Below are 15,341 nucleotides of genomic sequence, written 5' to 3' on the forward strand. Positions count from 1 at the left end.
TTAAGTGGTTTTGTGGCCTTAAAATACCGAGTACTTCTCCTGCTTTCAGAGGGAGGTTCTAGTCACCAATTCTTGGAAAACAGGAAAAAATTCAATCTGGCTTCATATATCATTATGCTACTGATATAATGATAAGAGCTGAAAAATAATAAATAATAAAAACTTACTGAGGGACAACTATGAGTTAAGAGCTGTTGTAAGCTCTTTTAGTGATATATTGTCATTTAATCCTCCCATCTACTCTGTGGGTTAGAGACTATTATTTCCGTTTTACAGATGAAAAAACAAAAGCGCAGAGAGAGCAAGAGTCTTGACATTATCACATGAACATTATGCCAACTTCCAAAATCACAGTATTTTCTCCTCTTGGATGAAGGAGTTCTTTAATTCAAGCCAATCTCCTCCAACCTCAGATAAAGTGGGCATTCAACACTATTTTCCTACATCCCCTCAACCACAGGGGTTGCAGGGGCTGTATTGATCCGTGTTAACCCATACTGGCTTTTAAAAAGGGAAGAGTCAATTTGTGATCAAATCGCATGCTTTATTGAAGAACTGAGAAAAAAGAGCAATGGAAAGGACTTCATTAGAATGCGTTTTCCATGTGGCCTCTTGAAAAAATTAGAGTTCTTTGCTAATGCACAGTTAATCTTTTGTTCTTGACTGGAGTCACACTGGTTCTTTGCAAATTATGAAGAAATAGAAGTTGTGTGTGGTGTGATTTCCAAGGATTCCGACAGTGAGATTTCTGAGGGCGAAGTGCCTGAGATGAAATGAGATAGCAAACGGATCATTATTATAGTCTAAAATAAGAGCCTTATCCTGAGACATTGAGTTAAAGTAAGACAAAACAACAACAAGCGAACAAATATGTAAACCTGGAAAGTGGTTAGTTAAAAGTGTACTGAGAAGACAGTACCTACTGTGTTCTGGGGGGCCTAGCCAAAGGCATATCAGATCTATAACTCATCAGATATCAGAGGTTTCAATGAACTACAACAACCATATTAAACTAAATTATTCTTCTTCTTAAAATGATTTTAACTGGACTCCGGTGAGTCCCGATACCTCTTGGGTACTCTACTTCCTGTTCTAGACCAGAAGAGAAATATCTGACAACCATTGGAGTGGAGAGCCATCTGGCTCGTACTACAGGATTTTTGGGAGCCACTGTAGAAGGCATTCTAATGGGAACAGTGTCATTCTTTTCTTGAGTAAACCTCTGTTTTTCTATTTTGTTTTTAAGTTCACAGCAGAATATGATATTGCATAAGCACATACACACAAAACTGAAAATACATGATTTAAGAAACAGTTTCCTAATCAAGTAAAATACAGGTTAGCATTTAAAGCTATGTTCAATAGTTATTGAGCAGTATGGGAAATAGAAATAAGGGATAAGCAGTTTATTAAACTAATTTTATTTAATCTAAGATTGAACGTTGAGTGTGAAACCAACATACAAAACATTAATAAGCTTCCTAAATATCTTTCAAATTTATCATCTTCTCTTTATTCTTCATTGTTTAGGTTTAGGTACTCATTGTTTGGCTTGCCTGTTGGGGCAACCAGCTAATTATATTCATCTCTAGCTTTGTTCTTCTTTTTCCTATCTCTATCTCTATTTTCCTCCCAGAATGACTGAGGACACTCTGGTTGACTCCCTCAAAATTATCCTACTACATATGATTTGTCTGAATCCTTCATGGTAATCCCATTCCCTTTGCTATTACTCAATTCAGAGATGAGCAGACCTGAGGCAATTAAGCCAAGTGAAGTAAAGAGAGGTCTCCTTGTAGCTTCTGAGAAAGGCCAGTTTCTCCTGCTGGATGTGAACTGGAAATTATGCTGCCTAAGCCATTTTATGATCATGAGATGATTCCTGATTGATTTAGCAGTTTGAGTTGGGGGTGGGGGGAAGGGCTGTAATTTGCTGCAGGAAATATTCTAATGAAAATAATTATATAAATGAAAAGTTTGATCCAGAAACATTGTTGTTAAAAACCCTGCAAGAGCATCCTGGTATCTATAGACTAAATTCAAAATTCTTTAATAAGGTATAGTTAAGCCCCATTAAGATCTGGTCTCAATGTCCTTCTACAGCCTCATTTCCTGCCACTCTCCTCCACATATTATCCTACAGGAATTCCACAAACATGCTGTTCCTTTGGCTCCTGGCAGTTTTAGGTTGACACCAAACTACAGATTTTTGTTTTTGGAATTAATTATCTATTTTGAAAGGATTTAGGGAAAATAGGTAAATAAGGAGATTAAAATCATCAGCCATTACAATCTATTTCCTTTCATCACTTTGTTTAGTGAGTGTGTTTTTGCCCTTTATTATTTTAATGAAATATATTGCATTGATTGATTTTGGTATGTTAAACTAACTTTGAATTACTATAATAAATCTCACTTGGCCCTGTTGTATAATCATATTTATATGTTGCTGGATTTGGTTTGATAGTTTTTTGTTGAAGATTTTTGTACCCCCAGCCTGTAAGCAGCAGTGGGCTCTGGCATTACACTGGTTCCCCACTTCTGTAGGTTTCATGCTGGACGTAAAGCCTGCATTTGCTGTTGAGCCACCCTGTTTATGTGTGTGTGTGTGTTTGTGTGTGTGTCTTTCTTTAACCCTTCCCTTCCCTTCAAAACCTAACACCTCCTAGTTTGTTTTTCTTTTTTAATATTGGTTTGACTATTTCGGGTCTTTTCCATGTTCATATGAATGTCAGGATAAGCTTGTCAATTTCTGAAAAATGCCAGCTGTAATTTAACAGGGGTTGTGTTAAATTGTATATTAAGTTGGGGAGTATTACCATCCTAATATTGTCTTGGAATATTATCTTTTATCTATGAACATGGGATGCCTTTTCATTTGTTTGTATCTTCTTAAATTTCTTTCAATAATGTTTTGGAGTTTGTGGTAGACAAGTCTCGCACTTCTTTTTAAAAATTTATTCCTAAATGTGAAGTATATGTATATTTATTCCTTTTGATGTTACTGTAACTGTGTTTTTGTATACAAAAATACAACTGGTTTTTGTATATTGGCCATATATTCTGCCATTTTGTTAAACTTATTTATTAGTTCAGATTTTTATGGATTTTTTAGCATTTTATACAAGATCAGATAATGTCATCTGTAAAAAGTGTTAGTTTTAATTTTTCCTGGATCAAGCTAAATTATTTTGTTTATTTTTTATTGCCTGATTTTCCTGGGTAGAACCTACAATACAATGGTGAATGTAAGTGACAAGATATCTTGTTTCTTATCTTAGAAGAAAATGATTCAGTGTCTCTTTATCAAGTATTATGTTAATGATAAATTTTTAATAAATTCCCATATTTAGGTTGAGAAAATTCCATTCTATTCCTAGTTTTTCAAATTTTTCAATCATAAAAGGGTGTTCAATTTTCTTAAATGCTTCTTCTATGTCTTTTGAGGTGATCATGTGGTTTCTGGCTTTTATTTTATTAGTAAGGTGTAATACATTGATTAGTTTTCATATATTGAACTAGCTCTGTACTCTTAGGATAAATCCTAACTGGTCATGATATATAATACTTTTTGTATGTTGCTAGATTCCATTTGTTAATAGTTTTTGAGGATTTATGCATCTATATTTATAACGGGTATTAGTCTATAGTTTCCTTTTATTATAATGTCTTTGTTTTATTTTAGTACCAAACTAGTGCTAGCCTTATAAAATGAGTTAGGAAGTATTTATTCCTCCTCTTTTTTTTTTTTTTGAAAAAAGTTTGTGAATAACTAGTATTAATGCTTTAAACCTTTGGTAGAGTTCATAATGTAGCTATCTGAGACTGGGCTATTCTTATGGAAAGTTTTTGATTATTAATTTGATTCTTTAACTTGTGATACGTATATTTAGGTTTCTATTTCTTCTTGAGTCAGTTTCAGTCATTTGTGTATTTCTAGAAATTTGTCCATTTCATGTAGGTTATCTAATTTGTTGGCATATGATTGTTCAATATTTTTACTTCTATAACATTGTTAGTAATGTTCTTTCTTTATACTTATAGTAAATTAAGTCTTCTTTCTTTTTTCTTGGTCAGTGTGGTTAATGGTTTGTTATTTTGAGATTCTTTTTAAAGAAGGAACTTTTGGTTTTATTGCTTTTCTCTATTGTTTTCCTATCTTCTATTTCATTTATTTCTGCTCTAGTCTTTATTATTTTCACTTTAGGTTTAGTTTTCTCTTCCTGATTTTTTAAGGAGGAAAGTTGGGTTTTTGATTTGAGATACTTATTCAAAATATAGTCTTTATAGCTATACATTTTCCAATATTTCTTCACAAACTCACTGTGCCAATTTTTTCTTTCTTTCTCTCTTCTTTCCTTATGTCATCACCATTATGCACATTTTGGTATGCTTGCTGGTGTTTCAAAGGTGTCTGAAGCTCTGTTCATTTTTCTTCATTCTGTTTCATAGATTAGGTAATTTTAATTGACCTACTGTCAAGTTTGTGGATAATTTCTTCTGCCAACTCAAATTTTCTGTTGAGATCCTTGAGTAAAATTTTTATTTTAGTTATTATAATTTTCTGCTCTACGATTTCTATTTGGTTCTTTTTGAAAAATAGTTTCTATTTTATGTCATTATTAATATTCTCTTTTTGGTGAGACATTGTGTTTATACTTTTGGTTTTTTTAGGCATGGTTTTGAAAAGTTCTTTGTGCTTATTTATACTTGCTGACTTAAAATACTGTTTTTTTCTAGAAATCTCAACATTTAGACTTTTTTGGAGAAAATTTTTATTGACTGTTTTTTCTCCTGTATTTAAGCCATATTTCTCTGTTTCCTTGCATATTTTATATTTTTACTTGTTAAAAATTGAACATTTGAAATAACATAGTGTGGCAACATTGTAAATCATAGCCCTCTAGGGGTTGGTTTTATCATTGTCTTTGTTACTCTGCTTTGTTAACTTGGTGGTCAGCTAGTGATTGGACATAGATTTCCTTAATTCTCTCAAACCAGTAAGTTTCCTAGACTTTGCTGAGAGATTGTGTGTGTGCGTGTTTGCATGTGTTTGTGTTGGGGTAAGGTTTTAAAGCTCTGGGAGAGTTTGCAACTCTGCCTTAGCTATCGCTTCTTGCTTTTATTGTAAAAAGCAGGAGATGGTTTGTGAGGGGTGGGAATAGGACAAGTTACAATACCACAAAGTTCACTGTTCCTACCGTGATTCGGCCATTTAACTTGAATGGTTGAATTGGATTTTCTTCAGGTCAGCCAGAGGTGGGAGGTTAGGACATTTTTCAGGTCTTTTCTTGGCATGTACACATCCCTGCATAGGCATGTGACCTTTTACGTTTCCAGATATGTCATAATTTCAAAATATTCTATGGACATCTGACTGCTCAGATTTTTTCTTTTAAATGTGAATTTTTGTTTGGCACAACTGTTATCTCTGCCTCGGGCAGCTGTGATGTTAAATGCTCTGATTGTTCTGACAAATATCCCAGAAAGAAAAGCTGTTTACAGGGACTGAGTTCTGAATGAAATCAAATTAAAAAGAGTCTTGCCAGTGGGGATGTCTGGGGAACTGCCAGACAAATTAGCCACAATTCTCTGAGAATGAGACTTTTTTGGGGCACTTAAATCCAATTTTGTCCTTTCCTGTGGTTGTTAGGCTGTTTTTTTTTTTTTTTTTTTCTCCCACAGGTACTATGGTTGCAAGGTTGTTACTTTTAAAGGCTACTGAGGAGATGTGGTAAGACGGATGGGAATAGGGCATGCTGCAATACCATAGAGCTCACTGTTCTTACCATGATTTGGCCATTTAACTTGAATAAATGCTTATTTAATTGTCGCAGGTCTTTGACTAATTTCTGAAGTTCTGAAAAAGTTGATGTTGACACCTTTTTCAGTATTCTCATTGCTTTTATTGAGGAATGGGTTTTTGGAGGTTCTTACTATTCTATTCTAGAAGTACTCTTTTCAGTGTCCTCTAAAGTGTTTATTTTCTGAAGGCATTTGATATTCCAAATGTTGGAAACAACATTTCAGAACTAAATTTGAATTTTTGGGTTTATAGCAGTCAGTATCCCCATATCACAAGTATGATCTCCGAAACCTTTTTAGTCTATATATTCCCTCTATTAATCTCCTGGGAGATGTTAAGTCTAAAAGACTTCTACATAGTTGTGCCAGGGCAGCTTGTTTGACTTCGGTTCCACACAATATCAAGCAGAAGACATTTCAGCATGTTTTCAGATACTCTTGACCTTACTTTTGAAGCAACACTCTTGTTTGCCAAGTCTAAACTTTGAACTCTCAGAGAGGGTCCTTATAATAAACTGACTTTATCTTGATTTGACTGCCAGAAACAAAGTTACTCACGTTCTTCAGTGTGTTTTTCATGATGAAATGCTCTTGCAACCCACTGGATGATTATGATTACAATGGTCATCTCTAAGATGGTGCAGAGTAGTAAATATTGTAAAAGCACCATACCAACTATCTGAATAAAATTATTCATATTAATTAACCATTTAAAATGATATAAGGTCAACATTTAGAAAATTGGGAGTAATATTCATCCTAGCAGTCTCACACAATTATGATTTTTTTGGGTATTTTCATAACAACTAAGTATGTTTTAAATTTATTGAGTACTTACATATTGTCCTCCTGTATTCATTTCCTAGGGCAATATAATAAAGTACCACAAACTGGGTGGCTTAACACAACAGAAGTTTATTGACTTATGGGTTTGGATGCCAAAAGTTCAAAATAAATGTATTGGCAGGATCATGCTCTTTCTGAGGCATATAGGAGAGAATCCTCCCTTGTCTCATCCAGGTTCTGGTAGCCCCAGGTGTTCCTTGACTTGTAATAGCATAACTCCTATCTCTGCTTCTATGTTCAGATGGTGATATGGTTCATCTCTGTGTCCCCACTCAAATCTCATTTCAAACTGTAATTCCCAACTGTTGAGGGGGGAATCTGATGGGAGGTGATTAGATCATGGGGGCAGTTTTCCCCATGCTGTTCTCATGATAGTGAGTGAGTTCTCATGAGATCTGATGGTTGAAAAGTCTGTGGAAGTTCCCCCTTTACTCTCTCTCTCCTGCCTTCTTGTGAAGAAACTTGTTTCTCTATTGCCTTCCACCATGACTGTATGTTTCCTGAGGCTTCCCCAGCCATGTGAAACTGTGAGCCAATTAACCCTTTTACTTGATAAATTACCCAGTCTCAGTCTAGCAATGTGAAAATGGACTAACACAGGAAATTGGTACCAGGAGTGGGGTACTGGTATAAAGATAACCTGAAAATGTGGAAGCAACTTTGGAACTGGGTAATAGGCAGAAGTTGGAACAGTTTGGAGGGCTCAAAAGAAGACAGAAAGATGTGGGAAAGTTTGGAACTTCCTAGAGACTTGTTGAACGCTTTTGACTAAAATGCTGATAGTGATATGGACAATGAAGACCAGGCTGAGGTGGTCTCAGATGGAGATGAGGAACTTTTTGTGAACTGGAGCAAAGGTCAGTCTTGCTATGCTTTAGCAAAGAGACTGGTGGCATTTTGCTCCTGCCCTAGAGATTTGTGGAACTTTGAACTTGAGAGAGATGATTTAGAGTATCTGGTGGAAGAAATTTCTAAGCAGCAAAGTGTTTAAGAGGTGACCTGTTTTTTTCTAGAAGTGTATTCACATATGTGTGAACAAAGAGATTACCTGAAACTGGAAGTTGTTTTTAAAAGGGAAACAAAGCATAGAAATTTGGAAAATTTGCAGCCTGATATGTGGTAGAAAAGAAAAACTCATTTTCTGGGGATAAATTCAAGCCCGCTGCAGAAATTTGCATAAGTAACAAGGAACCAAATATTAATAGCCAAGACAAAGGGGAAAATGTCTCCAGGGCATGTCAAACATCTTCACTGCAGCCCCTCCCATCACAGGGAGGAGTCCTAGGAGGAAAAAAATGGTTTTGTGGGCCAGGCCCAGGGCCCCTGCTGCTGCTCTGTGCAATCTTGGGACTTGGGGCCCTGCTTCCCAGCTGCACCAGCTCCAGCTCTGGCTAAATGGGCCAAGGTACAGCTTGGGCTGTTGGTTCAGAGGGAGCAAGCCCCAAGCCTTGGTGGCTTTCATGTGGTGTTGGGCCTCTGAGTGCATGGAGGTCAGGAGTTGAGGCTTGGTGGGTTCCACCTAGATTTCAGAGGATGTATGAAAATGCCTGGATGTCCAGGAAGAAGCCTGTGACAGGGGTGGAGCCCTTATGGAGAACATCTACTAGGGCACTGCAGAGGGGAAATGTGGGGTTGAGGCCCCCACAGTGTCCCCACTGGGGCACTGCCCATTAGACCTGTGAGAAGAGGGCCACCATTCTCCAGACCCAAGAATGGTAAATCCACTGACAGCCTCCACAATGAACCTGGAAAAGCTGCAGGCACTCAATATCAGTCTATGAAAGCAGTTGCAGGGGCTTTACCCTGCAGAGCCACAGGGGTACAGCTGCCCAAGGCCTTGGGAGCCCACCTCTTGCATCTGTGTGCTCCGGATGTGAGATATGGAGCCAAAGGAGATCACTTTGAAGCTTTAGGATTTAATAACTGCCCTGCTGGGTTTCAGACTTGCATGGGACCTGTGGCCCCTTTGTTTTGGCCAATTTTTCCCATTTGGAATGGAAACATTTACCTGATGCCTGTACCCCCATTGTACCTTGGAAGTAACTAACTTGTTTTTGATTTTACGGGCTCAGTGGAAGGAAATTTCCTTGTCTCAGATGAGACTTTAAACTTAGACTTTTGAGTTAATACTGGAATGAGTTAAGACTTTGAGGGACTGCTGGGAGGGCATGATTGTGTTTTGAAATGTGAGAAGGAGATGAAATTTGGGAGGGGCCAGGGATAGAATAACATGGTTTGGCTCTGTGTCCCCACCCAAATCTCATCTCGAATTATAATCCCCATGTGTTGAGGGAGGGATCTGGTGGGAGGTGACTGGATCATGGGAGTGGCTCCCCCATGCTGTTTCATGATAGTGAGTGAGTTCTCATGAGATATGATGGTTTAAAAGTCTGTAGCTCTTCCCCTTTTGCTCTCTCTCCTGCCTCCTTGTGAAGAAGGTACTTGCTTCTCCTTTGCCTTCCATCATGATTACAAGTTTTCTGAGGCTTCCCGAGCCATGCAAAACTCCCAAGCCATGCAAAAAATTACTCAGTCTCAGTCAGTTCTTTATAACAGTGTAAAAATGGACTAATACACAGTGTCATCCTTCTTATGTACCTATGTCCAAATTTCTCTCTTCTTATAAGAATACTAATCATACTGGATTAATGACCTACCTACCTCATCTTAATTTAGCTGATTATACCTGGAATAATCCCATTCCCCCAAAATGTCACATTCTGAGGTGCCATTGGTTAGGACTGCAACACATATGTTTTGGTGACACAATTCAACCCTTAACAGTCTGCCTCTAGTTCCCCTCAATTCATGTCCTTCCCATGTGCAAAATAGATTCAGCTGATTTCAACATCTCCAAAAGTTGTAACCCACTCTAGAATCAACACTATGTCCAAACTTGTCCTAAATATTATAAAATCAAAAATCCTCAAATCTCATCATCTAAATCAGTTATAGCATCTAGATTCATGCTATAAATAATCAATTGTAGCATGATTAAGTTGTAACCCACTCCAGAATCAACACTATGTCCAAACTTGTCCTAAATATTATAAAATCAAAAATCCTCAAATCTCATAATCTAAATAAGTTATAGCATCTAGATTCATGCTATAAATAATCAATTATAGCATGATTCATCTTGGGGCAAAATTCCTCACTATCTGTGGACTTGTGAAGCCAGAAAACTAGTAATCTACTTCTAAAATACAATGGTGGGACTGGCAGAGGTTAGACATTTCCGTTTCCAATAGAGAAAATAAGAAAGAAAGAAGTGGGCAGCAGACCTAAGCAAGTCCAAAACCCAATAGAGAAAATTTTGTTAGATTTTTAAGGCCTAAGGATAATCCTCTGTGGTTATGTCTTCTGGGTCTGCTGGGGAGACAGCCCTATTCTTTGACACCCTGGGGTGGGGACCCATTTCCTCAGCCCACTGGGGCCGTATTTTAACTCTTTAGGCTATTGTTGTCTCAGCCTGTATTATATAAAAAAATGCAAATATTTGTATATAATGTATTATAAACAATATGTATATAATATGTATATAATGTAATGTATATAACAATATGTATATAAACAATATGTATATAATGTATATAATATAATATGTATATAATGTATATGTATATTATATATATATCTGAAATTAACCATTGCAGATCCTAAGCCCTTCATCTTCCCTTAGGTGGTAGATCTCACTGGTAGGTCAATAGGTAGACAGTAATAGGCCTATACCTTCTCAAACACATTGTCACCACTATCTTCCAGGTCAGATAAGCAGATGCGAAGCAATCAACCTAGACCTGAAACACCACTGTACTGGGAACACCGCCGGTTCCCTGCCCTTCCTATATATGGGGCTTTACTGCATGTAGGTATGCCCTGTATTCTGATAATGTAGTGGACAGGTCTCAACCAGCTGGATATAACCATAGATTCGAAATGTTGGGAATTTTCCTAGTGCAAGCTTTAATGTTGCTGACTTAAATGCAAATGTGATTCAAGGTCCCACAAATATTGGTGGATACTACAAAAGGGTACAGTATTCTAAGATTGAAGAGAGCTGAGCGGGAGGTCACTGAAGCAGAATATGATCCACCTGAGCCGAATGTAAGGGGAGCATGTTGACAGTACAGTGCCCCAGGGTCTACAGCCTTTTCTGGTTTTAAGCCCATTACCTGACCACTTTATAATTGATGAGCTTTGATTCAAACTGTTTATAGACACAGGCAGAACATGGACCTCTCATATATCAGCAAACTCAGAATGCATTTGTTAGAACCCTGAGTGGGTTGTGGTAATGTTGAACTATTCTGGAATGGTTTTTGGGTCCATCATTTGAGTCTAATTCACTTCAGGCTAGTTATCATCACCTTAGGACACTTTTGTCGATTCTTCTTCCCTTGGGGAAGATGTGGTCAATGTCTTTTCCTTTTTCTATTAGGAAGAAGCAACACTAGTCATTTATTAACCCAAGTAGGACTTAGTCCTTACCCCCATTGCTTTGGTGCCTTCTTTTAGGATAAATCTTCTTGGCATTTTAACAAAGATATAGTATAGAAGTTATAGAGGACGAATGGACTCCTTTTCTGTAGAGAAATATAGAGAACAAGTAATACTAATTATTATTTTGAGATAAGGCACTTGAAATGGAAGCCTCTGATTTTCCACTACTTAGCAATTCCTTGCAAAAAGCTTTTTGCATCAACCCACAGTACTATTCTCTGCTAAACAGCAATAACTTCCTGGCAAAAAGCCAAAAGCTACCTCTTAGATTTTATTCTCCTGTAATGAGCTTTAAATGAGACTGGGTAGATACCTTTTGATGTAGTTGACCCACTCCCATTATTTTCATCTTTCCTAGGGATGTAAACTGTAACAGAAAAATGTAAAATGTGGTATGGGGTGTAAAAGTGTAGAGGTTTTGTATACAAGTGAAGTTGAGTTGTCATCATCTTAAAATAGGTATACCTATGAGATTTTTTATTTAAGCCTCATGGTAAATACAAAAGAAAGCCTATAGCAGCAACCTACAGAATGGGAGAAAATCTTTGCAATCTACCCATCTGACAAAGGGCTGCTATTCAGATTCTACAAAGAGCTTAAACAAATTTACAAGGAAAAGAAAACCCATCAAAAAGTGGGCAAAGGATATGAACAGACACTTCTCAAAAGAAGACATTTATGCAGCCAACAGACATGAAAAAATGCTCATCATCACTGGTCATCAGAGAAATGCAAATCAAAACCACAATGTGATACCATCTCACAACAGTTATAATGGTGATCCTTAAAAAGTCAGGAAACAACAGATGCTGGAGAGGATGTGGAGAAACAGAAATGCTTTTACACAGTTGGTGGGAGTGTAAATTAGTTCAACCATTGTGGAAGACAGTGTGGCAATTCCTCAAGGATCTAGAACTAGAAATACCATTTGACCCAGCAATCCCACTACTGGGTATACACCCAAAGGATTATAAATCATGCTACTATAAAGACACATGCACATGTATGTTTATTGTGGCACTATTCACAATAGCAAAGACTTGGAACCAACCCAAATGTCCATCAATGATAGACTGGATTAAGAAAATGTGGCACATATACACCATGGAATACTATGCAGCCATCAAAAAGGATGAGTTCATGTCCTTTGCTGGGACATGGATGAAGCTGGAAACCATCATTCTCAGCAAACTATCACAAGGACAGAAAACCAAACACCTCATGTTGTCACTCATCAGTGGGAGTTGAACAATGAGAACACATGGGCATAGGGTGGGGAACATCACACACTGGGGCCTGTTGGGGGGTGGGGGGCTGTGGGAGGGATAGCATTAAGAGATATACCTAATGTAAATGATGAGTTGATGGCTGCAGCAAACCAACATGGCACGTGTGTACCTATGTAACAAACTTTCACGTTGTGCACATGTGCCCTAGAACTTAAAGTATAATAATAAAAAACCAAAAGACCAAAAAAAAAAAAAAACAACAACAACAAAACAAAAAAAAGAAAGCCTATAGCAAATATGAAAAAGATAAAAAAATCAAAGCATATCACTACAAAAATTCAGCAAATCACAAAGGAAGCCAGCAAGATTGGAAGAACAAAGGAACTACAAAATAGTCAGTAAATAAATACCGAAATGGCAATACTAAGTCTTCATTTGTCAAACATTACCTTAAATGTAAATAGATTAAATTCTCCAATCAAAAGACAGAATGGTTGAATGAATGAACAAATAAGACCCAACTCTATGGAACCTATAAGAGACTCACTTCACTTTTCAATACACTCTTAGACTAAAAGTGAAGGGATGGAAAAAGATATTCCATACAAAGGGAAACCAGAGCATGCATAGCTACCTTACATGTGTCAAGATAGACTTTAAGTAAAAAACCATAAAAAGAGACAAAGTAATTATGTAATGATAAAGGGGTCAATTCATCAAAAGGACATAACAATTGTAAATATATATGCACTCAACATTGGAGAACCATATAAATGTGTGCATATATATAATATTAATAGATATGAAAGGAGCAATAAACTGCACTTCAATAATAGTAGGCAACTTCAATATCCCACTTTCAGCAATGGACAGATCATCCAGACAGAAAATCATTAAGGAAATCCTGGACTTGAACTAAACTGTAGACCTAATAGACCTAATATACAAATATAGAACATTTCATCCAGTAGCAGCAGAATACACATTCTTCCCAAGTGCTCATGGAGCATTCTCCAGGATACATCATATATTAGGCTCCTCTCAAACAAGTTGTATTAGTCCATTTTGCGCTGTAATAGAATACCACAGACTGTGTAATTTATTGGCTTGAAGTTTTGGAAGCTGGGAAGTCTAAGATGGAGGAACTGGAATCTGGCAAGGGTCTTACTGTTGTGTCATCTCATGGTGGAAGGGCAAAGAGATGGTGAGAGATAGAGAGGCAAAAGAGGACCAAACTCTCCCTTTTGTAATGAACCGATTCCCTCAATGACAAACCCACTCCAGTGATAAAGGCATTAATCCATTCATGAGAGCAGAGACATCATGGATGAATCACTCTTAAAGGTCTTGCCTCTTAATATTGATATAATGGCAAGTAAATTTCAACATGATTTGGGAGGGGACAAACTTTCAAACCATAGCATTTATCCCATAGCCCCCCAAAACATATGTCCTCACATAAAAAATGCAGTCATCCTATCCCTAGAGACCACAAATCTTAACTTGTTCCAGCAACAGCTCAAAAGTCAAAAGTCCAGAGTATCATCTAAATCAGATATAGGCATGAGATTCAAGGCACGATTCATCCTGAGGTAAGTTTCCCTCCAGCTATGAGCCTGTGAAGTCGAATAAGTTTTGTGCTTCCAAAATACAATGGTGTGACAGGCATAGGATAGACATTTTCATTCTAAAAGGGAGAAATAGCAACAAAGAAAAACTCAACTGGGTAAAGAATGTTAAATATCAAGTCTACAGAATAATTTTGCTTGACTCCATGTTCCACCTCCTGAACACATTGGCATCCAGATAGGAAATGAACCCTATATATAGGAAACCCCATAGACATGATGACATGATCCTATATATAGAAAATCCAATAGATTCCACCAAAAAAACTATTAAAACTAATTAACTAATTCAGTAAGATTTCAAGGTTAAAAACCAACACGTGGCTGGGCGTGGTGGCTCATGTCTATGATCCCAGCACTTTGGGAGGCCAAGGCAGGTGAATCACTTGAGGTCAGGAGTTCGAGACCAGCCTGGCCAACATGGTGAAACCTTGCCTCTACTAAAAATACAAAAATTAGCTGGGCATAGTGGCACACATCTGTAATCCCAGCTACTCAGGAGGCTGAGGTATAAGGATCACTTGAAACTGGGAGGTAGAGGTTGCAGTGAGCCAAGATCATGCCACTGCATTCCAGCCTGGGTGACAGAACAAGTCTCCATTTAAAAAAAAAAAAAAAAGAAGAAAAGAAAAAATCAACATGCAAGAATCAGAAGGTTTTCTTTGTACTAACAATGAACTATCCAAAAAATAAATTAAGGAAACAAACCCAGTTACAGTAGTATAAAAAGTATGTAGAAACAAATTTAACCAAGGAGTTAAAAGATTTATATACTGAAAACTACAAACCATTGATAAAAGGAATTGAAGAAAACACAAATAAATGAAAACATATTTCATCTTCATGGATTGGATGAGTTAATGTTGTTGAAATATCCATACTACCAAAATCAGTCTATGGATTCAATGCAATCTCTATCAAAATTCAATCTATTTCTCAAAGAAATAGAGAAAAAATCTGAAATTTGTATGGAATCACAAAAGACCCCAAATGGCCAAAGCAATCTTGAGCAAAATAAGCAAAGCTGAAGTCATCACACTACATGATCTTGAAATATATTACAAAGCTATAATAATCAAAACAACATGGTATTGCCATGAAAACAGACACAGTGACCAATGGAACAGACTGAAGAACTCAGAAATAAACCTGCACATTTATGGTCAACCGATTTTTGGCAAAGATGCCAAAAGCACACAATGGAGAATGGACAGCCTCTTCAATAAATGGTGTTGAGACAACTGGGTATCCACATGCAGAATAATGAAATTGGACCCTTTTCTCACACCATATACAAAAATCAACTCAAAATGCATTAAAGACCGCTCTG

The 15,341-nt window shown here is 37.0% G+C and overlaps 1 long non-coding RNA gene across 3 annotated transcripts in view; it reads right to left on the minus strand.

Annotated features, from left to right (window-relative positions):
* Positions 1–523: 523 nt before the first annotated feature.
* The window catches only part of LOC126935543 (uncharacterized), a 62,378-nt gene continuing 47,560 nt past the window's right edge, over positions 524–15,341 (minus strand). For all 3 annotated transcript variants that reach the window (XR_007719255.1, XR_007719253.1, XR_007719254.1), the window contains exons 8-9: positions 11,143–11,237; positions 524–763 (exon numbers count right to left, since the gene is read on the minus strand). This is a non-coding gene — a long non-coding RNA (uncharacterized LOC126935543). The remainder of the gene's footprint in view (positions 764–11,142; positions 11,238–15,341) is intronic.

Source organism: Macaca thibetana, chromosome 14, assembly GCF_024542745.1.
Source record: "Macaca thibetana thibetana isolate TM-01 chromosome 14, ASM2454274v1, whole genome shotgun sequence".
Lineage (NCBI taxonomy): Eukaryota > Metazoa > Chordata > Mammalia > Primates > Cercopithecidae > Macaca > Macaca thibetana.